The 19,644-nt window shown below is 39.8% G+C and overlaps 40 non-coding genes across 40 annotated transcripts; all 40 read left to right on the top strand.

Moving 5' to 3' along the window:
* The first annotated feature begins 175 nt into the window (after positions 1-175).
* Positions 176-247, top strand: TRNAW-CCA (transfer RNA tryptophan (anticodon CCA)). The gene has a single exon. It is a non-coding gene; the product is annotated as a tRNA-Trp (tRNA).
* Positions 248-514: 267 nt separating this feature from the next.
* Positions 515-586, top strand: TRNAW-CCA (transfer RNA tryptophan (anticodon CCA)). Its single transcript has one exon. It is a non-coding gene; the product is annotated as a tRNA-Trp (tRNA).
* Positions 587-1,127: 541 nt separating this feature from the next.
* On the top strand, positions 1,128-1,209 carry TRNAS-CGA (transfer RNA serine (anticodon CGA)). Its single transcript has one exon. It is a non-coding gene; the product is annotated as a tRNA-Ser (tRNA).
* A 375-nt stretch (positions 1,210-1,584) lies between these two features.
* Positions 1,585-1,656, top strand: TRNAW-CCA (transfer RNA tryptophan (anticodon CCA)). Its single transcript has one exon. It is a non-coding gene; the product is annotated as a tRNA-Trp (tRNA).
* A 470-nt stretch (positions 1,657-2,126) lies between these two features.
* Positions 2,127-2,198, top strand: TRNAW-CCA (transfer RNA tryptophan (anticodon CCA)). Its single transcript has one exon. It is a non-coding gene; the product is annotated as a tRNA-Trp (tRNA).
* A 267-nt stretch (positions 2,199-2,465) lies between these two features.
* On the top strand, positions 2,466-2,537 carry TRNAW-CCA (transfer RNA tryptophan (anticodon CCA)). The gene has a single exon. It is a non-coding gene; the product is annotated as a tRNA-Trp (tRNA).
* A 541-nt stretch (positions 2,538-3,078) lies between these two features.
* TRNAS-CGA (transfer RNA serine (anticodon CGA)) lies at positions 3,079-3,160 on the top strand. Its single transcript has one exon. It is a non-coding gene; the product is annotated as a tRNA-Ser (tRNA).
* Positions 3,161-3,535: 375 nt separating this feature from the next.
* On the top strand, positions 3,536-3,608 carry TRNAW-CCA (transfer RNA tryptophan (anticodon CCA)). The gene has a single exon. It is a non-coding gene; the product is annotated as a tRNA-Trp (tRNA).
* A 470-nt stretch (positions 3,609-4,078) lies between these two features.
* Positions 4,079-4,150, top strand: TRNAW-CCA (transfer RNA tryptophan (anticodon CCA)). Its single transcript has one exon. It is a non-coding gene; the product is annotated as a tRNA-Trp (tRNA).
* Positions 4,151-4,417: 267 nt separating this feature from the next.
* On the top strand, positions 4,418-4,489 carry TRNAW-CCA (transfer RNA tryptophan (anticodon CCA)). Its single transcript has one exon. It is a non-coding gene; the product is annotated as a tRNA-Trp (tRNA).
* A 541-nt stretch (positions 4,490-5,030) lies between these two features.
* Positions 5,031-5,112, top strand: TRNAS-CGA (transfer RNA serine (anticodon CGA)). Its single transcript has one exon. It is a non-coding gene; the product is annotated as a tRNA-Ser (tRNA).
* A 375-nt stretch (positions 5,113-5,487) lies between these two features.
* On the top strand, positions 5,488-5,559 carry TRNAW-CCA (transfer RNA tryptophan (anticodon CCA)). The gene has a single exon. It is a non-coding gene; the product is annotated as a tRNA-Trp (tRNA).
* Positions 5,560-6,029: 470 nt separating this feature from the next.
* TRNAW-CCA (transfer RNA tryptophan (anticodon CCA)) lies at positions 6,030-6,101 on the top strand. Its single transcript has one exon. It is a non-coding gene; the product is annotated as a tRNA-Trp (tRNA).
* Positions 6,102-6,368: 267 nt separating this feature from the next.
* Positions 6,369-6,440, top strand: TRNAW-CCA (transfer RNA tryptophan (anticodon CCA)). Its single transcript has one exon. It is a non-coding gene; the product is annotated as a tRNA-Trp (tRNA).
* Positions 6,441-6,981: 541 nt separating this feature from the next.
* TRNAS-CGA (transfer RNA serine (anticodon CGA)) lies at positions 6,982-7,063 on the top strand. Its single transcript has one exon. It is a non-coding gene; the product is annotated as a tRNA-Ser (tRNA).
* Positions 7,064-7,438: 375 nt separating this feature from the next.
* TRNAW-CCA (transfer RNA tryptophan (anticodon CCA)) lies at positions 7,439-7,510 on the top strand. Its single transcript has one exon. It is a non-coding gene; the product is annotated as a tRNA-Trp (tRNA).
* Positions 7,511-7,980: 470 nt separating this feature from the next.
* Positions 7,981-8,052, top strand: TRNAW-CCA (transfer RNA tryptophan (anticodon CCA)). The gene has a single exon. It is a non-coding gene; the product is annotated as a tRNA-Trp (tRNA).
* Positions 8,053-8,318: 266 nt separating this feature from the next.
* TRNAW-CCA (transfer RNA tryptophan (anticodon CCA)) lies at positions 8,319-8,390 on the top strand. Its single transcript has one exon. It is a non-coding gene; the product is annotated as a tRNA-Trp (tRNA).
* A 541-nt stretch (positions 8,391-8,931) lies between these two features.
* On the top strand, positions 8,932-9,013 carry TRNAS-UGA (transfer RNA serine (anticodon UGA)). The gene has a single exon. It is a non-coding gene; the product is annotated as a tRNA-Ser (tRNA).
* Positions 9,014-9,388: 375 nt separating this feature from the next.
* Positions 9,389-9,460, top strand: TRNAW-CCA (transfer RNA tryptophan (anticodon CCA)). The gene has a single exon. It is a non-coding gene; the product is annotated as a tRNA-Trp (tRNA).
* A 470-nt stretch (positions 9,461-9,930) lies between these two features.
* TRNAW-CCA (transfer RNA tryptophan (anticodon CCA)) lies at positions 9,931-10,002 on the top strand. Its single transcript has one exon. It is a non-coding gene; the product is annotated as a tRNA-Trp (tRNA).
* Positions 10,003-10,269: 267 nt separating this feature from the next.
* TRNAW-CCA (transfer RNA tryptophan (anticodon CCA)) lies at positions 10,270-10,341 on the top strand. The gene has a single exon. It is a non-coding gene; the product is annotated as a tRNA-Trp (tRNA).
* Positions 10,342-10,882: 541 nt separating this feature from the next.
* Positions 10,883-10,964, top strand: TRNAS-CGA (transfer RNA serine (anticodon CGA)). The gene has a single exon. It is a non-coding gene; the product is annotated as a tRNA-Ser (tRNA).
* A 375-nt stretch (positions 10,965-11,339) lies between these two features.
* On the top strand, positions 11,340-11,411 carry TRNAW-CCA (transfer RNA tryptophan (anticodon CCA)). Its single transcript has one exon. It is a non-coding gene; the product is annotated as a tRNA-Trp (tRNA).
* Positions 11,412-11,881: 470 nt separating this feature from the next.
* On the top strand, positions 11,882-11,953 carry TRNAW-CCA (transfer RNA tryptophan (anticodon CCA)). The gene has a single exon. It is a non-coding gene; the product is annotated as a tRNA-Trp (tRNA).
* Positions 11,954-12,220: 267 nt separating this feature from the next.
* TRNAW-CCA (transfer RNA tryptophan (anticodon CCA)) lies at positions 12,221-12,292 on the top strand. The gene has a single exon. It is a non-coding gene; the product is annotated as a tRNA-Trp (tRNA).
* A 540-nt stretch (positions 12,293-12,832) lies between these two features.
* TRNAS-CGA (transfer RNA serine (anticodon CGA)) lies at positions 12,833-12,914 on the top strand. The gene has a single exon. It is a non-coding gene; the product is annotated as a tRNA-Ser (tRNA).
* A 375-nt stretch (positions 12,915-13,289) lies between these two features.
* Positions 13,290-13,361, top strand: TRNAW-CCA (transfer RNA tryptophan (anticodon CCA)). Its single transcript has one exon. It is a non-coding gene; the product is annotated as a tRNA-Trp (tRNA).
* A 470-nt stretch (positions 13,362-13,831) lies between these two features.
* TRNAW-CCA (transfer RNA tryptophan (anticodon CCA)) lies at positions 13,832-13,903 on the top strand. Its single transcript has one exon. It is a non-coding gene; the product is annotated as a tRNA-Trp (tRNA).
* A 267-nt stretch (positions 13,904-14,170) lies between these two features.
* On the top strand, positions 14,171-14,242 carry TRNAW-CCA (transfer RNA tryptophan (anticodon CCA)). Its single transcript has one exon. It is a non-coding gene; the product is annotated as a tRNA-Trp (tRNA).
* A 541-nt stretch (positions 14,243-14,783) lies between these two features.
* On the top strand, positions 14,784-14,865 carry TRNAS-CGA (transfer RNA serine (anticodon CGA)). Its single transcript has one exon. It is a non-coding gene; the product is annotated as a tRNA-Ser (tRNA).
* Positions 14,866-15,240: 375 nt separating this feature from the next.
* TRNAW-CCA (transfer RNA tryptophan (anticodon CCA)) lies at positions 15,241-15,312 on the top strand. The gene has a single exon. It is a non-coding gene; the product is annotated as a tRNA-Trp (tRNA).
* A 470-nt stretch (positions 15,313-15,782) lies between these two features.
* TRNAW-CCA (transfer RNA tryptophan (anticodon CCA)) lies at positions 15,783-15,854 on the top strand. The gene has a single exon. It is a non-coding gene; the product is annotated as a tRNA-Trp (tRNA).
* A 267-nt stretch (positions 15,855-16,121) lies between these two features.
* Positions 16,122-16,193, top strand: TRNAW-CCA (transfer RNA tryptophan (anticodon CCA)). Its single transcript has one exon. It is a non-coding gene; the product is annotated as a tRNA-Trp (tRNA).
* A 541-nt stretch (positions 16,194-16,734) lies between these two features.
* On the top strand, positions 16,735-16,816 carry TRNAS-CGA (transfer RNA serine (anticodon CGA)). Its single transcript has one exon. It is a non-coding gene; the product is annotated as a tRNA-Ser (tRNA).
* Positions 16,817-17,191: 375 nt separating this feature from the next.
* TRNAW-CCA (transfer RNA tryptophan (anticodon CCA)) lies at positions 17,192-17,263 on the top strand. The gene has a single exon. It is a non-coding gene; the product is annotated as a tRNA-Trp (tRNA).
* A 470-nt stretch (positions 17,264-17,733) lies between these two features.
* On the top strand, positions 17,734-17,805 carry TRNAW-CCA (transfer RNA tryptophan (anticodon CCA)). Its single transcript has one exon. It is a non-coding gene; the product is annotated as a tRNA-Trp (tRNA).
* A 267-nt stretch (positions 17,806-18,072) lies between these two features.
* On the top strand, positions 18,073-18,144 carry TRNAW-CCA (transfer RNA tryptophan (anticodon CCA)). The gene has a single exon. It is a non-coding gene; the product is annotated as a tRNA-Trp (tRNA).
* Positions 18,145-18,685: 541 nt separating this feature from the next.
* Positions 18,686-18,767, top strand: TRNAS-CGA (transfer RNA serine (anticodon CGA)). Its single transcript has one exon. It is a non-coding gene; the product is annotated as a tRNA-Ser (tRNA).
* A 375-nt stretch (positions 18,768-19,142) lies between these two features.
* On the top strand, positions 19,143-19,214 carry TRNAW-CCA (transfer RNA tryptophan (anticodon CCA)). Its single transcript has one exon. It is a non-coding gene; the product is annotated as a tRNA-Trp (tRNA).
* The last annotated feature ends 430 nt before the right edge of the window (positions 19,215-19,644 follow it).

The following is a 19,644-nucleotide window of genomic DNA, read 5'->3' as shown; positions in this document are numbered from 1 at the left end:
GTGTCCACTAACCACCAGGTTTTTTTGTATGTATCCTGAGTTTAAGTGTTTTGGAGTTTTTCGGAAATATGGCTTTGTTTTAATTTCCATATGAATTATTCATCATTATCAGTCAAGTTCCTAATTTTCAACTGGAATTAAGCGTGAAGCACCACTAACTGCTGCCGCCCAAAGTGACCTCGTGGCGCAACGGTAGCGCGTCTGACTCCAGATCAGAAGGTTGCGTCTTCAAATCACGTTGGGGTCACTTGACATTTTGCTCATTGTGTCGATAATACAACATTGTCTTTTGAGCCGCTCCCATTCCATCATGGAAATTATGGTCTACGATCCTTAGTTATTCCTTCCTTTTTGAAACTAGCGAGAAACAAAGTGGCAAATTTGGTTGCCTTTAAATTCTCTGTTTTTTCCTTTATGAAATTGTCGATGCATTGAATAAAGATTTGTATTAATCATTTAGAATTATAAATGACCAACTTGGCATCAAAGACTGCGAAAAGCCTGCCTGGCCAAAGACCTCGTGGCGCAACGGTAGCGCGTCTGACTCCAGATCAGAAGGTTGCGTGTTCAAATCACGTCGTGGTCAGTCATCATTTTAAACACTCTGTCTATACAAAAACATAGTCTTTCTCACCGCTGGCACTGTTACGGTAGCATTCCGTCCCACAATGCTTACACTTCCGCATCTCCTTGTATTTTGCTATTAGGAGGAAGTGAACATTGTCATCTCTTATCACGTGTTTTCCATCCTTTATCAAAAAATGTTGATCTGTTGAATTAAGATTTATTGAGATTAAGTTTTAGAGTGCAAGAGAAAACGCAGTCAAAGAAAGCAAACTCATTAAAGTCTTTGATTTTAGGGTGGCTCTTAAAACTGATCAATTGAAGGTAACTTATCTTATGAAACTGCTTCGTGATTGATTTTACAGGGGATGAAACATTGAGCTGCCTCTTCTCTTGAACCTTAGAGAATGCGAACCTCAGCCTATGGCAAGCAATCACACCAAAAGATTCTCCATGCTTGAGCCTACCTAAAGACAACCAGACATGTAACCAGAGTCCCGTATATCAAGCAGCCACCAAAACTACACTTTTCACATGGGATTTGAACTTTTGACTAAAGTTCAGCTGTGATGGCCGAGTGGTTAAGGCGTTGGACTCGAAATCCAATGGGGTCTCCCCGCACAGGTTCAAATCCTGTTCACAGCGCAGACTTTTAGTTATATACACGCACACACAGGCTAGTTAATAAAATAAGAACTATGAATGTGCACCTTAGTGAGACATTTCTTGGAATTTCTCCACTTAGAAAATAAGAAAGTGAGCCTCACCAAATTGACATGGAAGCTGGTTTAGCATCGTTTTCTTATAGGAATGGTTAAAGAACTGGTTACCTTTCTTCAGATGCTTACCATCTGATTCAGTTTCCACTAAACACAAGGTTTTTTGATGCTTCCTCAATTTTAGTGTTTTGGAATTTTGGAAATATGGATTTTTTCATATTTCCATATGAATTATTCAGCATTATCTGTCCAATTCCTAATTTTCATCCAGAACTTAGTGTCAACCTTCAGCACCAACAGAGATCTCGTGGCGCAACGGTAGCGCGTCTGACTCCAGATCTGAAGGTTGCGTGTTCAAATCATGTCGGGGTCAGTCATTGTTTTAAGCACTCTGTCTGTACCAAAACATAGTTTTTCAGACCACTCCCACTCTTTCTATAAAATGGCATCCCACAATGCTTAGATGTCCATTTCTCCTTGTCTTTAGCCTTTAGGAGAGAACAAAATGGCAATTTTCCAATAAGATCGGAATATTTTGCAACCGTTAAGCTGTTGTGGCAGAGTGGTTAAGGTGTTGAACTCAACAGCCGTTGAGGTTAACTGTCCTTTTCCTATATGAACTGTTAGAGAAATGGTTATTTTTCTTCAGACACTTACTGTCTGCTTGAGTGTCCACTAACCACCAGGTTTTTTTGTATGTATCCTGAGTTTAAGTGTTTTGGAGTTTTTCGGAAATATGGCTTTGTTTTAATTTCCATATGAATTATTCATCATTATCAGTCAAGTTCCTAATTTTCAACTGGAATTAAGCGTGAAGCACCACTAACAGCTGCCGCCCAAAGTGACCTCGTGGCGCAACGGTAGCGCGTCTGACTCCAGATCAGAAGGTTGCGTGTTCAAATCACGTCGGGGTCAGTTGACATTTTGCTCATTGTGTCGATAATACAACATGGTCTTTTGAGCCGCTCCCATTCCATCATGGAAATTATGGTCTACGATCCTTAGTTATTCCTTCCTTTTTGAAACTAGCGAGAAACAAAGTGGCAAATTTGGTTGCCTTTAAATTCTCTGTTTTTTCATTTATAAAATTGTCGATGCATTGAATAAAGATTTGTATTAATCATTTAGAATTATAAATGACCAACTTAACATCAAAGACTGCGAAAAGCCTGCCTGGCCAAAGACCTCGTGGCGCAACGGTAGCACGTCTGACTCCAGATCAGAAGGTTGCGTGTTCAAATCACGTCGTGGTCAGTCATCGTTTTAAACACTCTGTCTATACAAAAACATAGTCTTTCTCACCGCTGGCACTGTTACGGTAGCATTCCGTCCCACAATGCTTACACTTCTGCGTCTCCTTGTATTTTGCTATTAGGAGGAAGTGAACTTTGTCATCTCTTATCACGTGTTTTCCATCCTTTATCAAAAAATGTTGATCTGTTGAATTAAGATTTATTGAGATTAAGTTTTAGAGTGCAAGAGAAAACGCAGTCAAAGAAAGCAAACTCATTAAAGTCTTTGATTTTAGGGTGGCTCTTAAAACTGATCAATTGAAGGTAACTTATCTTATGAAACTGCTTCGTGATTGATTTTACAGGGGATGAAACATTGAGCTGCCTCTTCTCTTGAACCTTAGAGAATGCGAACCTCAGCCTATGGCAAGCAATCACACCAAAAGATTCTCCATGCTTGAGCCTACCTAAAGACAACCAGCCATGTAACCAGAGTCCCGTATATCAAGCAGCCACCAAAACTACACTTTTCACATGGGATTTGAACTTTTGACTAAAGTTCAGCTGTGATGGCCGAGTGGTTAAGGCGTTGGACTCGAAATCCAATGGGGTCTCCCCGCACAGGTTCAAATCCTGTTCACAGCGCAGACTTTTAGTTATATACACACACACACAGGCTAGTTAATAAAATAAGAACTATGAATGTGCACCTTAGTGAGACATTTCTTGGAATTTCTCCACTTAGAAAATAAGAAAGTGAGCCTCACCAAATTGACATGGAAGCTGGTTTAGCATCGTTTTCTTATAGGAATGGTTAAAGAACTGGTTACCTTTCTTCAGATGCTTACTATCTGATTCAGTTTCCACTAAACACAAGGTTTTTTGATGCTTCCTCAATTTTAGTGTTTTGGAATTTTGGAAATATGGATTTTTTCATATTTCCATATGAATTATTCAGCATTATCTGTCCAATTCCTAATTTTCATCCAGAACTTAGTGTCAACCTTCAGCACCAACAGAGACCTCGTGGCGCAACGGTAGCGCGTCTGACTCCAGATCAGAAGGTTTGCGTGTTCAAATCACGTCGGGGTCAGTCATTGTTTTAAGCACTCTCTCTGTACCAAAACATAGTTTTTCAGACCACTCCCACTCTTTCGATAAAATGGCATCCCACAATGCTTAGATGTCCATTTCTCCTTGTCTTTAGCCTTTAGGAGAGAACAAAATGGCAATTTTCCAATAAGATCGGAATATTTTGCAACCGTTAAGCTGTTGTGGCAGAGCGGTTAAGGTGTTGAACTCAACAGCCGTTGAGGTTAACTGTCCTTTTCCTATATGAACTGTTAGAGAAATGGTTATTTTTCTTCAGACACTTACTGTCTGCTTGAGTGTCCACTAACCACCAGGTTTTTTTGTATGTATCCTGAGTTTAAGTGTTTTGGAGTTTTTCGGAAATATGGCTTTGTTTTAATTTCCATATGAATTATTCATCATTATCAGTCAAGTTCCTAATTTTCGACTGGAATTAAGCGTGAAGCACCACTAACTGCTGCCGCCCAAAGTGACCTCGTGGCGCAACGGTAGCGCGTCTGACTCCAGATCAGAAGGTTGCGTGTTCAAATCACGTCGGGGTCACTTGACATTTTGCTCATTGTGTCGATAATACAACATTGTCTTTTGAGCCGCTCCCATTCCATCATGGAAATTATGGTCTACGATCCTTAGTTATTCCTTCCTTTTTGAAACTAGCGAGAAACAAAGTGGCAAATTTGGTTGCCTTTAAATTCTCAGTTTTTTCCTTTATGAAATTGTCGATGCATTGAATAAAGATTTGTATTAATCATTTAGAATTATAAATGACCAACTTGGCATCAAAGACTGCGAAAAGCCTGCCTGGCCAAAGACCTCGTGGCGCAACGGTAGCGCGTCTGACTCCAGATCAGAAGGTTGCGTGTTCAAATCACGTCATGGTTAGTCATCATTTTAAACACTCTGTCTATACAAAAACATAGTCTTTCTCACCGCTGGCACTGTTACGGTAGCATTCCGTCCCACAATGCTTACACTTCCGCATCTCCTTGTATTTTGCTATTAGGAGGAAGTGAACATTGTCATCTCTTATCACGTGTTTTCCATCCTTTATCAAAAAATGTTGATCTGTTGAATTAAGATTTATTGAGATTAAGTTTTAGAGTGCAAGAGAAAACGCAGTCAAAGAAAGCAAACTCATTAAAGTCTTTGATTTTAGGGTGGCTCTTAAAACTGATCAATTGAAGGTAACTTATCTTATGAAACTGCTTCGTGATTGATTTTACAGGGGATGAAACATTGAGCTGCCTCTTCTCTTGAACCTTAGAGAATGCGAACCTCAGCCTATGGCAAGCAATCACACCAAAAGATTCTCCATGCTTGAGCCTACCTAAAGACAACCAGACATGTAACCAGAGTCCCGTATATCAAGCAGCCACCAAAACTACACTTTTCACATGGGATTTGAACTTTTGACTAAAGTTCAGCTGTGATGGCCGAGTGGTTAAGGCGTTGGACTCGAAATCCAATGGGGTCTCCCCGCACAGGTTCAAATCCTGTTCACAGCGCAGACTTTTAGTTATATACACGCACACACAGGCTAGTTAATAAAATAAGAACTATGAATGTGCACCTTAGTGAGACATTTCTTGGAATTTCTCCACTTAGAAAATAAGAAAGTGAGCCTCACCAAATTGACATGGAAGCTGGTTTAGCATCGTTTTCTTATAGGAATGGTTAAAGAACTGGTTACCTTTCTTCAGATGCTTACTATCTGATTCAGTTTCCACTAAACACAAGGTTTTTTGATGCTTCCTCAATTTTAGTGTTTTGGAATTTTGGAAATATGGATTTTTTCATATTTCCATATGAATTATTCAGCATTATCTGTCCAATTCCTAATTTTCATCCAGAACTTAGTGTCAACCTTCAGCACCAACAGAGACCTCGTGGCGCAACGGTAGCGCGTCTGACTCCAGATCAGAAGGTTGCGTGTTCAAATCACGTCGGGGTCAGTCATTGTTTTAAGCACTCTCTCTGTACCAAAACATAGTTTTTCAGACCACTCCCACTCTTTCGATAAAATGGCATCCCACAATGCTTAGATGTCCATTTCTCCTTGTCTTTAGCCTTTAGGAGAGAACAAAATGGCAATTTTCCAATAAGATCGGAATATTTTGCAACCGTTAAGCTGTTGTGGCAGAGTGGTTAAGGTGTTGAACTCAACAGCCGTTGAGGTTAACTGTCCTTTTCCTATATGAACTGTTAGAGAAATGGTTATTTTTCTTCAGACACTTACTGTCTGCTTGAGTGTCCACTAACCACCAGGTTTTTTTGTATGTATCCTGAGTTTAAGTGTTTTGGAGTTTTTCGGAAATATGGCTTTGTTTTAATTTCCATATGAATTATTCATCATTATCAGTCAAGTTCCTAATTTTCAACTGGAATTAAGCGTGAAGCACCACTAACTGCTGCCGCCCAAAGTGACCTCGTGGCGCAACGGTAGCGCGTCTGACTCCAGATCAGAAGGTTGCGTGTTCAAATCACGTCGGGGTCACTTGACATTTTGCTCATTGTGTCGATAATACAACATTGTCTTTTGAGCCGCTCCCATTCCATCATGGAAATTATGGTCTACGATCCTTAGTTATTCCTTCCTTTTTGAAACTAGCGAGAAACAAAGTGGCAAATTTGGTTGCCTTTAAATTCTCAGTTTTTTCCTTTATGAAATTGTCGATGCATTGAATAAAGATTTGTATTAATCATTTAGAATTATAAATGACCAACTTGGCATCAAAGACTGCGAAAAGCCTGCCTGGCCAAAGACCTCATGGCGCAACGGTAGCGCGTCTGACTCCAGATCAGAAGGTTGCGTGTTCAAATCACGTCGTGGTCAGTCATCATTTTAAACACTCTGTCTATACAAAAACATAGTCTTTCTCACCGCTGGCACTGTTACGGTAGCATTCCGTCCCACAATGCTTACACTTCCGCATCTCCTTGTATTTTGCTATTAGGAGGAAGTGAACATTGTCATCTCTTATCACGTGTTTTCCATCCTTTATCAAAAAATGTTGATCTGTTGAATTAAGATTTATTGAGATTAAGTTTTAGAGTGCAAGAGAAAACGCAGTCAAAAAAAGCAAACTCATTAAAGTCTTTGATTTTAGGGTGGCTCTTAAAACTGATCAATTGAAGGTAACTTATCTTATGAAACTGCTTCGTGATTGATTTTACAGGGGATGAAACATTGAGCTGCCTCTTTTCTTGAACCTTAGAGAATGCGAACCTCAGCCTATGGCAAGCAATCACACCAAAAGATTCTCCATGCTTGAGCCTACCTAAAGACAACCAGACATGTAACCAGAGTCCCGTATATCAAGCAGCCACCAAAACTACACTTTTCACATGGGATTTGAACTTTTGACTAAAGTTCAGCTGTGATGGCCGAGTGGTTAAGGCGTTGGACTCGAAATCCAATGGGGTCTCCCCGCACAGGTTCAAATCCTGTTCACAGCGCAGACTTTTAGTTATATACACGCACACACAGGCTAGTTAATAAAATAAGAACTATGAATGTGCACCTTAGTGAGACATTTCTTGGAATTTCTCCACTTAGAAAATAAGAAAGTGAGCCTCACCAAATTGACATGGAAGCTGGTTTAGCTTCGTTTTCTTATAGGAATGGTTAAAGAACTGGTTACCTTTCTTCAGATGCTTACTATCTGATTCAGTTTCCACTAAACACAAGGTATTTTGATGCTTCCTCAATTTTAGTGTTTTGGAATTTTGGAAATATGGATTTTTTCATATTTCCATATGAATTATTCAGCATTATCTGTCCAATTCCTAATTTTCATCCAGAACTTAGTATCAACCTTTAGCACCAACAGAGACCTCGTGGCGCAACGGTAGCTCGTCTGACTCCAGATCAGAAGGTTGCGTGTTCAAATCACGTCGGGGTCAGTCATTGTTTTTAGCACTCTGTCTGTACCAAAACATAGTTTTTCAGACCACTCCCACTCTTTCGATAAAATGGCATCCCACAATGCTTAGATGTCCATTTCTCCTTGTCTTTAGCCTTTAGGAGAGAACAAAATGGCAATTTTCCAATAAGATCGGAATATTTTGCAACCGTTAAGCTGTTGTGGCAGAGTGGTTAAGGTGTTGAACTCAACAGCCGTTGAGGTTAACTGTCCTTTTCCTATATGAACTGTTAGAGAAATGGTTATTTTTCTTCAGACACTTACTGTCTGCTTGAGTGTCCACTAACCACCAGGTTTTTTTGTATGTATCCTGAGTTTAAGTGTTTTGGAGTTTTTCGGAAATATGGCTTTGTTTTCATTTCCATATGAATTATTCATCATTATCAGTCAAGTTCCTAATTTTCAACTGGAATTAAGCGTGAAGCACCACTAACTGCTGCCGCCCAAAGTGACCTCGTGGCGCAACGGTAGCGCGTCTGGCTCCAGATCAGAAGGTTGCGTGTTCAAATCACGTCGGGGTCACTTGACATTTTGCTCATTGTGTCGATAATACAACATTGTCTTTTGAGCCGCTCCCATTCCATCATGGAAATTATGGTCTACGATCCTTAGTTATTCCTTCCTTTTTGAAACTAGCGAGAAACAAAGTGGCAAATTTGGTTGCCTTTAAATTCTCTGTTTTTCCTTTATGAAATTGTCGATGCATTGAATAAAGATTTGTATTAATCATTTAGAATTATAAATGACCAACTTGGCATCAAAGACTGCGAAAAGCCTGCCTGGCCAAAGACCTCGTGGCGCAACGGTAGCGCGTCTGACTCCAGATCAGAAGGTTGCGTGTTCAAATCACGTTGTGGTCAGTCATCATTTTAAACACTCTGTCTATACAAAAACATAGTCTTTCTCACCGCTGGCACTGTTACGGTAGCATTCCGTCCCACAATGCTTACACTTCCGCATCTCCTTGTATTTTGCTATTAGGAGGAAGTGAACATTGTCATCTCTTATCACGTGTTTTCCATCCTTTATCAAAAAATGTTGATCTGTTGAATTAAGATTTATTGAGATTAAGTTTTAGAGTGCAAGAGAAAACGCAGTCAAAGAAAGCAAACTCATTAAAGTCTTTGATTTTAGGGTGGCTCTTAAAACTGATCGATTGAAAGTAACTTATCTTATGAAACTGCTTTGTGATTGATTTTACAGGGGATGAAACATTGAGCTGCCTCTTCTCTTGAACCTTAGAGAATGCGAACCTCAGCCTATGGCAAGCAATCACACCAAAAGATTCTCCATGCTCGAGCCTACCTAAAGACAACCAGACATGTAACCAGAGTCCCGTATATCAAGCAGCCAACAAAACTACACTTTTCACATGGGATTTGAACTTTTGACTAAAGTTCAGCTGTGATGGCCGAGTGGTTAAGGCGTTGGACTTGAAATCCAATGGGGTCTCCCCGCACAGGTTCAAATCCTGTTCACAGTGCAGGCTTTTAGTTATATACACGCACACACAGGCTAGTTAATAAAATATAAACTATGAATGTGCACCTTAGTAAGACATTTCTTGGAATTTCTCCAGTTAGAAAATAAGAAAGTGAGCCTCACCAAATTGACATGGAAGCTGGTTTAGCTTCGTTTTCTTATAGGAATGGTTAAAGAACTGGTTACCTTTCTTCAGATGCTTACTATCTGATTCAGTTTCCACTAAACACAAGGTTTTTTGATGCTTCCTCAATTTTAGTGTTTTGGAAATTTGGAAATACGGATTTTTTCATATTTCCATATGAATTATTCAGCATTATCTGTCCAATTCCTAATTTTCATCCAGAACTTAGTATCAACCTTTAGCACCAACAGAGACCTCGTGGCGCAACGGTAGTGCGTCTGACTCCAGATCAGAAGGATGCGTGTTCAAATCACGTCGAGGTCAGTCATTGTTTTTAGCACTCTGTCTGTACCAAAACATAGTTTTTCAGACCACTCCCACTCTTTCGATAAAATGGCATCCCACAATGCTTAGATGTCCATTTCTCCTTGTCTTTAGCCTTTAGGAGAGAACAAAATGGCAATTTTCCAATAAGATCGGAATATTTTGCAACCGTTAAGCTGTTGTGGCAGAGTGGTTAAGGTGTTGAACTCAACAGCCGTTGAGGTTAACTGTCCTTTTCCTATATGAACTGTTAGAGAAATGGTTATTTTTCTTCAGACACTTACTGTCTGCTTGAGTGTCCACTAACCACCAGGTTTTTTTGTATGTATCCTGAGTTTAAGTGTTTTGGAGTTTTTCGGAAATATGGCTTTGTTTTAATTTCCATATGAATTATTCATCATTATCAGTCAAGTTCCTAATTTTCAACTGGAATTAAGCGTGAAGCACCACTAACTGCTGCCGCCCAAAGTGGCCTCGTGGCGCAACGGTAGCGCGTCTGACTCCAGATCAGAAGGTTGCGTGTTCAAATCACGTCGGGGTCAGTTGACATTTTGCTCATTGTGTCGATAATACAACATGGTCTTTTGAGCCGCTCCCATTCCATCATGGAAATTATGGTCTACGATCCTAAGTTATTCCTTCCTTTTTGAAACTAGCGAGAAACAAAGTGGCAAATTTGGTTCCCTTTAAACTCTCCGTTTTTTCCTTTATGAAATTGTCGATGCATTGAATAAAGATTTGTATCAATCATTTAGAATTATAAATGACCAACTTGGCATCAAAGACTGCGAAAAGCCTGCCTGGCCAAAGACCTCGTGGCGCAACGGTAGCGCGTCTGACTCCAGATCAGAAGGTTGCGTGTTCAAATCACGTCGTGGTCAGTCATCTTTTTAAACACTCTGTCTATACAAAAACATAGTCTTTCTCACCGCTGGCACTGTTACGGTAGCATTCCGTCCCACAATGCTTACACTTCCGCATCTCCTTGTATTTTGCTATTAGGAGGAAGTGAACATTGTCATCTCTTATCACGTGTTTTCCATCCTTTATCAAAAAATGTTGATCTGTTGAATTAAGATTTATTGAGATTAAGTTTTAGAGTGCAAGAGAAAACGCAGTCAAAGAAAGCAAACTCATTAAAGTCTTTGATTTTAGGGTGGCTCTTAAAACTGATCGATTGAAAGTAACTTATCTTATGAAACTGCTTTGTGATTGATTTTACAGGGGATGAAACATTGAGCTGCCTCTTCTCTTGAACCTTAGAGAATGCGAACCTCAGCCTATGGCAAGCAATCACACCAATAGATTCTCCATGCTTGAGCCTACCTAAAGACAACCAGACATGTAACCAGAGTCCCGTATATCAAGCAGCCAACAAAACTACACTTTTCACATGGGATTTGAACTTTTGGCTAAAGTTCAGCTGTGATGGCCGAGTGGTTAAGGCGTTGGACTCGAAATCCAATGGGGTCGCCCCGCACAGGTTCAAATCCTGTTCACAGCGCAGACTTTTAGTTATATACACGCACATACAGGCTAGTTAATAAAATAAGAACTATGAATGTGCACCTTAGTGAGACATTTCTTGGAATTTCTCCAGTTAGAAAATAAGAAAGTGAGCCTCACCAAATTGACATGGAAGCTGGTTTAGCTTCGTTTTCTTATAGGAATGGTTAAAGAACTGGTTACCTTTCTTCAGATGCATACTATCTGATTCAGTTTCCACTAAACACAAGGTTTTTTGATGCTTCCTCAATTTTAGTGTTTTGGAATTTTGGAAATATGGATTTTTTCATATTTCCATAAGAATTATTCAGCATTATCTGTCCAATTCCTAATTTTCATCCAGAACTTAGTATCAACCTTTAGCACCAACAGAGACCTCGTGGCGCAACGGTAGCGCGTCTGACTCCAGATCAGAAGGTTGCGTGTTCAAATCACGTCGGGGTCAGTCATTGTTTTTAGCACTCTGTCTATACCAAAACATAGTTTTTCAGACCACTCCCACTCTTTCGATAAAATGGCATCCCACAATGCTTAGATGTCCATTTCTCCTTGTCTTTAGCCTTTAGGAGAGAACAAAATGGCAATTTTCCAATAAGATCGGAATATTTTGTAACCGTTAAGCTGTTGTGGCAGAGCGGTTAAGGTGTTGAACTCAACAGCCGTTGAGGTTAACTGTCCTTTTCCTATATGAACTGTTAGAGAAATGGTTATTTTTCTTCAGACACTTACTGTCTGCTTGAGTGTCCACTAACCACCAGGTTTTTTTGTATGTATCCTGAGTTTAAGTGTTTTGGAGTTTTTCGGAAGTATGGCTTTGTTTTAATTTCCATATGAATTATTCATCATTATCAGTCAGGTTCCTAATTTTCAACTGGAATTAAGCGTGAAGCACCACTAACTGCTGCCGCCCAAAGTGACCTCGTGGCGCAACGGTAGCGCGTCTGACTCCAGATCAGAAGGTTGCGTGTTCAAATCACGTCGGGGTCAGTTGACATTTTGCTCATTGTGTTGATAATACAACATGGTCTTTTGAGCCGCTCCCATTCCATCATGGAAATTATGGTCTACGATCCTTAGTTATTCCTTCCTTTTTGAAACTAGCGAGAAACAAAGTGGCAAATTTGGTTGCCTTTAAATTCTCTGTTTTTTTATTTATAAAATTGTCGATGCATTGAATAAAGATTTGTATTAATCATTTAGAATTATAAATGACCAACTTGGCATCAAAGACTGCGAAAATCCTGCCTGGCCAAAGACCTCGTGGCGCAACGGTAGCGCGTCTGACTCCAGATCAGAAGGTTGCGTGTTCAAATCACGTCATGGTCAGTCATCGTTTTAAACACTCTGTCTATACAAAAACATAGTTTTTCTCACCGCTGGCACTGTTACGGTAGCATTCCGCCCACAATGCTTACACTTCCGCATCTCCTTGTATTTTGCTATTAGGAGGAAGTGAACATTGTCATCTCTTATCACGTGTTTTCCATCCTTTATCAAAAAATGTTGATCTGTTGAATTAAGATTTATTGAGATTAAGTTTTAGAGTGCAAGAGAAAACGCAGTCAAAGAAAGCAAACTCATTAAAGTCTTTGATTTTAGGGTGGCTCTTAAAACTGATCGATTGAAAGTAACTTATCTTATGAAACTGCTTTGTGATTGATTTTACAGGGGATGAAACATTGAGCTGCCTCTTCTCTTGAACCTTAGAGAATGCGAACCTCAGCCTATGGCAAGCAATCACACCAAAAGATTCTCCATGCTTGAGCCTACCTAAAGACAACCAGACATGTAACCAGAGACCCGTATATCAAGCAGCCAACAAAACTACACTTTTCACATGGGATTTGAACTTTTGATTAAAGTTCAGCTGTGATGGCCGAGTGGTTAAGGTGTTGGACTCGAAATCCAATGGGGTCTCCCCGCACAGGTTCGAATCCTGTTCACAGCGCAGACTTTTAGTTATATACACGCACACACAGGCTAGTTAATAAAATAAGAACTATGAATGTGCACCTTAGTGAGACATTTCTTGGAATTTCTCCAGTTAGAAAATAAGAAAGTGAGCCTCACCAAATTGACATGGAAGCTGGTTTAGCATCGTTTTCTTATAGGAATGGTTTAAGAACTGGTTACCTTTCTTCAGATGCTTACTATCTGATTCAGTTTCCACTAAACACAAGGTTTTTTGATGCTTCCTCAATTTTAGTGTTTTGGAATTTTGGAAATATGGATTTTTTCATATTTCCATATGAATTATTCAGCATTATCTGTCCAATTCCTAATTTTCATCCAGAACTTAGTATCAACCTTTAGCACCAACAGAGACCTCGTGGCGCAACGGTAGCGCGTCTGACTCCAGATCAGAAGGTTGCGTGTTCAAATCACGTCGGGGTCAGTCATTGTTTTTAGCACTCTGTCTGTACCAAAACATAGTTTTTCAGACCACTCCCACTCTTTCGATAAAATGGCATCCCACAATCCTTAGATGTCCATTTCTCCTTGTCTTTAGCCTTTAGGAGAGAACAAAATGGGAATTTTCCTATAAGATCGGAATATTTTGCAGCCGTTAAGCTGTTGTGGCAGAGTGGTTAAGGTGTTGAACTCAACAGCCGTTGAGGTTAACTGTCCTTTTCCTATATGAACTGTTAGAGAAATGGTTATTTTTCTTCAGACACTTACTGTCTGCTTGAGTGTCCACTAACCACCAGGTTTTTTTGTATGTATCCTGAGTTTAAGTGTTTTGGAGTTTTTCGGAAATATGGCTTTGTTTTAATTTCCATATGAATTATTCATCATTATCAGTCAAGTTCCTAATTTTCAACTGGAATTAAGCGTGAAGCACCACTAACTGCTGCCACCCAAAGTGACCTCGTGGCGCAACGGTAGCGCGTCTGACTCCAGATCAGAAGGTTGCGTGTTCAAATCACGTCGGGGTCAGTTGACATTTTGCTCATTGTGTCGATAATACAACATTGTCTTTTGAGCCGCTCCCATTTCATCATGGAAATTATGGTCTACGATCCTTAGTTATTCCTTCCTTTTTGAAACTAGCGAGAAACAAAGTGGCAAATTTGGTTGCCTTTAAATTCTCTGTTTTTTCCTTTATGAAATTGTCGATGCATTGAATAAAGATTTGTATTAATCATTTAGAATTATAAATGACCAACTTGGCATCAAAGACTGCGAAAAGCCTGCCTGGCCAAAGACCTCGTGGCGCAACGGTAGCGCGTCTGACTCCAGATCAGAAGGTTGCGTGTTCAAATCACGTCGTGGTCAGTCATCGTTTTAAACACTCTGTCTATACAAAAACATAGTCTTTCTCACCGCTGGCACTGTTACGGTAGCATTCCGTCCCACAATGCTTACACTTCCGCATCTCCTTGTATTTTGCTATTAGGAGGAAGTGAACATTGTCATCTCTTATCACGTGTTTTCCATCCTTTATCAAAAATTGTTGATCTGTTGAATTAAGATTTATTGAGATTAAGTTTTAGAGTGCAAGAGAAAACGCAGTCAAAGAAAGCAAACTCATTAAAGTCTTTGATTTTAGGGTGGCTCTTAAAACTGATCGATTGAAAGTAACTTATCTTATGAAACTGCTTTGTGATTGATTTTACAGGGGATGAAACATTGAGCTGCCTCTTCTCTTGAACCTTAGAGAATGCGAACCTCAGCCTATGGCAAGCAATCACACCAAAAGATTCTCCATGCTTGAGCCTACCTAAAGACAACCAGACATGTAACCAGAGTCCCGTATATCAAGCAGCCACCAAAACTACACTTTTCACATGGGATTTGAACTTTTGACTAAAGTTCAGCTGTGATGGCCGAGTGGTTAAGGCGTTGGACTCGAAATCCAATGGGGTCTCCCCGCACAGGTTCAAATCCTGTTCACAGCGCAGACTTTTAGTTATATACACGCACACACAGGCTAGTTAATAAAATAAGAACTATGAATGTGCACCTTAGTGAGACATTTCTTGGAATTTCTCCACTTAGAAAATAAGAAAGTGAGCCTCACCAAATTGACATGGAAGCTGGTTTAGCTTCGTTTTCTTATAGGAATGGTTTAAGAAGTGGTTACCTTTCTTCAGATGCTTACTATCTGATTCAGTTTCCACTAAACACAAGGTTTTTTGATGCTTCCTCAATTTTAGTATTTTGGAATTTTGGAAATATGGATTTTTTCATATTTCCATAAGAATTATTCAGCATTATCTGTCCAATTCCTAATTTTCATCCAGAACTTAGTATCAACCTTTAGCACCAACAGAGACCTCGTGGCGCAACGGTAGCGCGTCTGACTCCAGATCAGAAGGTTGCGTGTTCAAATCACGTCGGGGTCAGTCATTGTTTTTAGCACTCTGTCTGTACCAAAACATAGTTTTTCAGACCACTCCCACTCTTTCGATAAAATGGCATCCCACAATGCTTAGATGTCCATTTCTCCTTGTCTTTAGCCTTTAGGAGAGAACAAAATGGCAATTTTCCAATAAGATCGGAATATTTTGCAACCGTTAAGCTGTTGTGGCAGAGCGGTTAAGGTGTTGAACTCAACAGCCGTTGAGGTTAACTGTCCTTTTCCTATATGAACTGTTAGAGAAATGGTTATTTTTCTTCAGACACTTACTGTCTGCTTGAGTGTCCACTAACCACCAGGTTTTTTTGTATGTATCCTGAGTTTAAGTGTTTTGGAGTTTTTCGGAAATATGGCTTTGTTTTAATTTCCATATGAATTATTCATCATTATCAGTCAAGTTCCTAATTTTCAACTGGAATTAAGCGTGAAGCACCACTAACTGCTGCCACCCAAAGTGACCTCGTGGCGCAACGGTAGCGCGTCTGACTCCAGATCAGAAGGTTGCGTGTTCAAATCACGTCGGGGTCAGTTGACATTTTGCTCATTGTGTCGATAATACAACATTGTCTTTTGAGCCGCTCCCATTTCATCATGGAAATTATGGTCTACGATCCTTAGTTATTCCTTCCTTTTTGAAACTAGCGAGAAACAAAGTGGCAAATTTGGTTGCCTTTAAATTCTCTGTTTTTTCCTTTATGAAATTGTCGATGCATTGAATAAAGATTTGTATTAATCATTTAGAATTATAAATGACCAACTTGGCATCAAAGACTGCGAAAAGCCTGCCTGGCCAAAGACCTCGTGGCGCAACGGTAGCGCGTCTGACTCCAGATCAGAAGGTTGCGTGTTCAAATCACGTCGTGGTCAGTCATCGTTTTAAACACTCTGTCTATACAAAAACATAGTCTTTCTCACCGCTGGCACTGTTACGGTAGCATTCCGTCCCACAATGCTTACACTTCCGCATCTCCTTGTATTTTGCTATTAGGAGGAAGTGAACATTGTCATCTCTTATCACGTGTTTTCCATCCTTTATCAAAAATTGTTGATCTGTTGAATTAAGATTTATTGAGATTAAGTTTTAGAGTGCAAGAGAAAACGCAGTCAAAGAAAGCAAACTCATTAAAGTCTTTGATTTTAGGGTGGCTCTTAAAACTGATCGATTGAAAGTAACTTATCTTATGAAACTGCTTTGTGATTGATTTTACAGGGGATGAAACATTGAGCTGCCTCTTCTCTTGAACCTTAGAGAATGCGAACCTCAGCCTATGGCAAGCAATCACACCAAAAGATTCTCCATGCTTGAGCCTACCTAAAGACAACCAGACATGTAACCAGAGTCCCGTATATCAAGCAGCCACCAAAACTACACTTTTCACATGGGATTTGAACTTTTGACTAAAGTTCAGCTGTGATGGCCGAGTGGTTAAGGCGTTGGACTCGAAATCCAATGGGGTCTCCCCGCACAGGTTCAAATCCTGTTCACAGCGCAGACTTTTAGTTATATACACGCACACACAGGCTAGTTAATAAAATAAGAACTATGAATGTGCACCTTAGTGAGACATTTCTTGGAATTTCTCCACTTAGAAAATAAGAAAGTGAGCCTCACCAAATTGACATGGAAGCTGGTTTAGCTTCGTTTTCTTATAGGAATGGTTTAAGAAGTGGTTACCTTTCTTCAGATGCTTACTATCTGATTCAGTTTCCACTAAACACAAGGTTTTTTGATGCTTCCTCAATTTTAGTATTTTGGAATTTTGGAAATATGGATTTTTTCATATTTCCATAAGAATTATTCAGCATTATCTGTCCAATTCCTAATTTTCATCCAGAACTTAGTATCAACCTTTAGCACCAACAGAGACCTCGTGGCGCAACGGTAGCGCGTCTGACTCCAGATCAGAAGGTTGCGTGTTCAAATCACGTCGGGGTCAGTCATTGTTTTTAGCACTCTGTCTGTACCAAAACATAGTTTTTCAGACCACTCCCACTCTTTCGATAAAATGGCATCCCACAATGCTTAGATGTCCATTTCTCCTTGTCTTTAGCCTTTAGGAGAGAACAAAATGGCAATTTTCCAATAAGATCGGAATATTTTGCAACCGTTAAGCTGTTGTGGCAGAGCGGTTAAGGTGTTGAACTCAACAGCCGTTGAGGTTAACTGTCCTTTTCCTATATGAACTGTTAGAGAAATGGTTATTTTTCTTCAGACACTTACTGTCTGCTTGAGTGTCCACTAACCACCAGGTTTTTTTGTATGTATCCTGAGTTTAAGTGTTTTGGAGTTTTTCGGAAATATGGCTTTGTTTTAATTTCCATATGAATTATTCATCATTATCAGTCAAGTTCCTAATTTTCAACTGGAATTAAGCGTGAAGCACCACTAAGTGCTGCCGCCCAAAGTGACCTCGTGGCGCAACGGTAGCGCGTCTGACTCCAGATCAGAAGGTTGCGTGTTCAAATCACGTCGGGGTCAGTTGACATTTTGCTCATTGTGTCGATAATACAACATTGTCTTTTGAGCCGCTCCCATTTTATCATGGAAATTATGGTCTACGATCCTTAGTTATTCCTTCCTTTTTGAAACTAGCGAGAAACAAAGTGGCAAATTTGGTTGCCTTTAAATTCTCTGTTTTTTCCTTTATGAAATTGTCGATGCATTGAATAAAGATTTGTATTAATCATTTAGAATTATAAATGACCAACTTGGCATCAAAGACTGCGAAAAGCCTGCCTGGCCAAAGACCTCGTGGCGCAACGGTAGCGCGTCTGACTCCAGATCAGAAGGTTGCGTGTTCAAATCACGTCGTGGTCAGTCATCGTTTTAAACACTCTGTCTATACAAAAACATAGTCTTTCTCACCGCTGGCACTGTTACGGTAGCATTCCGTCCCACAATGCTTACACTTCCGCATCTCCTTGTATTTTGCTATTAGGAGGAAGTGAACATTGTCATCTCTTATCACGTGTTTTCCATCCTTTATCAAAAATTGTTGATCTGTTGAATTAAGATTTATTGAGATTAAGTTTTAGAGTGCAAGAGAAAACGCAGTCAAAGAAAGCAAACTCATTAAAGTCTTTGATTTTAGGGTGGCTCTTAAAACTGATCGATTGAAAGTAACTTATCTTATGAAACTGCTTTGTGATTGATTTTACAGGGGATGAAACATTGAGCTGCCTCTTCTCTTGAACCTTAGAGAATGCGAACCTCAGCCTATGGCAAGCAATCACACCAAAAGATTCTCCATGCTTGAGCCTACCTAAAGACAACCAGACATGTAACCAGAGTCCCGTATATCAAGCAGCCACCAAAACTACACTTTTCACATGGGATTTGAACTTTTGACTAAAGTTCAGCTGTGATGGCCGAGTGGTTAAGGTGTTGGACTCGAAATCCAATGGGGTCTCCCCGCACAGGTTCAAATCCTGTTCACAGCGCAGACTTTTAGTTATTTACACGCACACATAGGCTAGTTAATAAAATAAGAACTATGAATGTGCACCTTAGTGAGACATTTCTTGGAATTTCTCCACTTAAAAAATAAGAAAGTGAGCCTCACCAAATTGACATGGAAGCTGGTTTAGCTTCGTTTTCTTATAGGAATGGTTTAAGAACTGGTTACCTTTCTTCAGATGCTTACTATCTGATTCAGTTTCCACTAAACACAAGGTTTTTTGATGCTTCCTCAATTTTAGTATTTTGGAATTTTGGAAATATGGATTTTTTCATATTTCCATAAGAATTATTCAGCATTATCTGTCCAATTCCTAATTTTCATCCAGAACTTAGTATCAACCTTTAGCACCAACAGAGACCTCGTGGCGAAACGGTAGCACGTCTGACTCCAGATCAGAAGGTTGCGTGTTCAAATCACGTCGGGGTCAGTCATTGTTTTTAGCACTCTGTCTGTACCAAAACATAGTTTTTCAGACCACTCCCACTCTTTCGATAAAATGGCATCCCACAATGCTTAGATGTCCATTTCTCCTTGTCTTTAGCCTTTAGGAGAGAACAAAATGGCAATTTTCCAATAAGATCGGAATATTTTGCAACCGTTAAGCTGTTGTGGCAGAGCGGTTAAGGTGTTGAACTCAACAGCCGTTGAGGTTAACTGTCCTTTTCCTATATGAACTGTTAGAGAAATGGTTATTTTTCTTCAGACACTTACTGTCTGCTTGAGTGTCCACTAACCACCAGGTTTTTTTGTATGTATCCTGAGTTTAAGTGTTTTGGAGTTTTTCGGAAATATGGCTTTGTTTTAATTTCCATATGAATTATTCATCATTATCAGTCAAGTTCCTAATTTTCAACTGG

Source organism: Engystomops pustulosus, chromosome 4, assembly GCF_040894005.1.
Source record: "Engystomops pustulosus chromosome 4, aEngPut4.maternal, whole genome shotgun sequence".
In the NCBI taxonomy this organism is placed as follows: domain Eukaryota; kingdom Metazoa; phylum Chordata; class Amphibia; order Anura; family Leptodactylidae; genus Engystomops; species Engystomops pustulosus.
The sequence above is the reverse complement of the archived record's forward strand: the minus strand, read 5'-3'. Positions and strand labels throughout refer to the sequence as shown.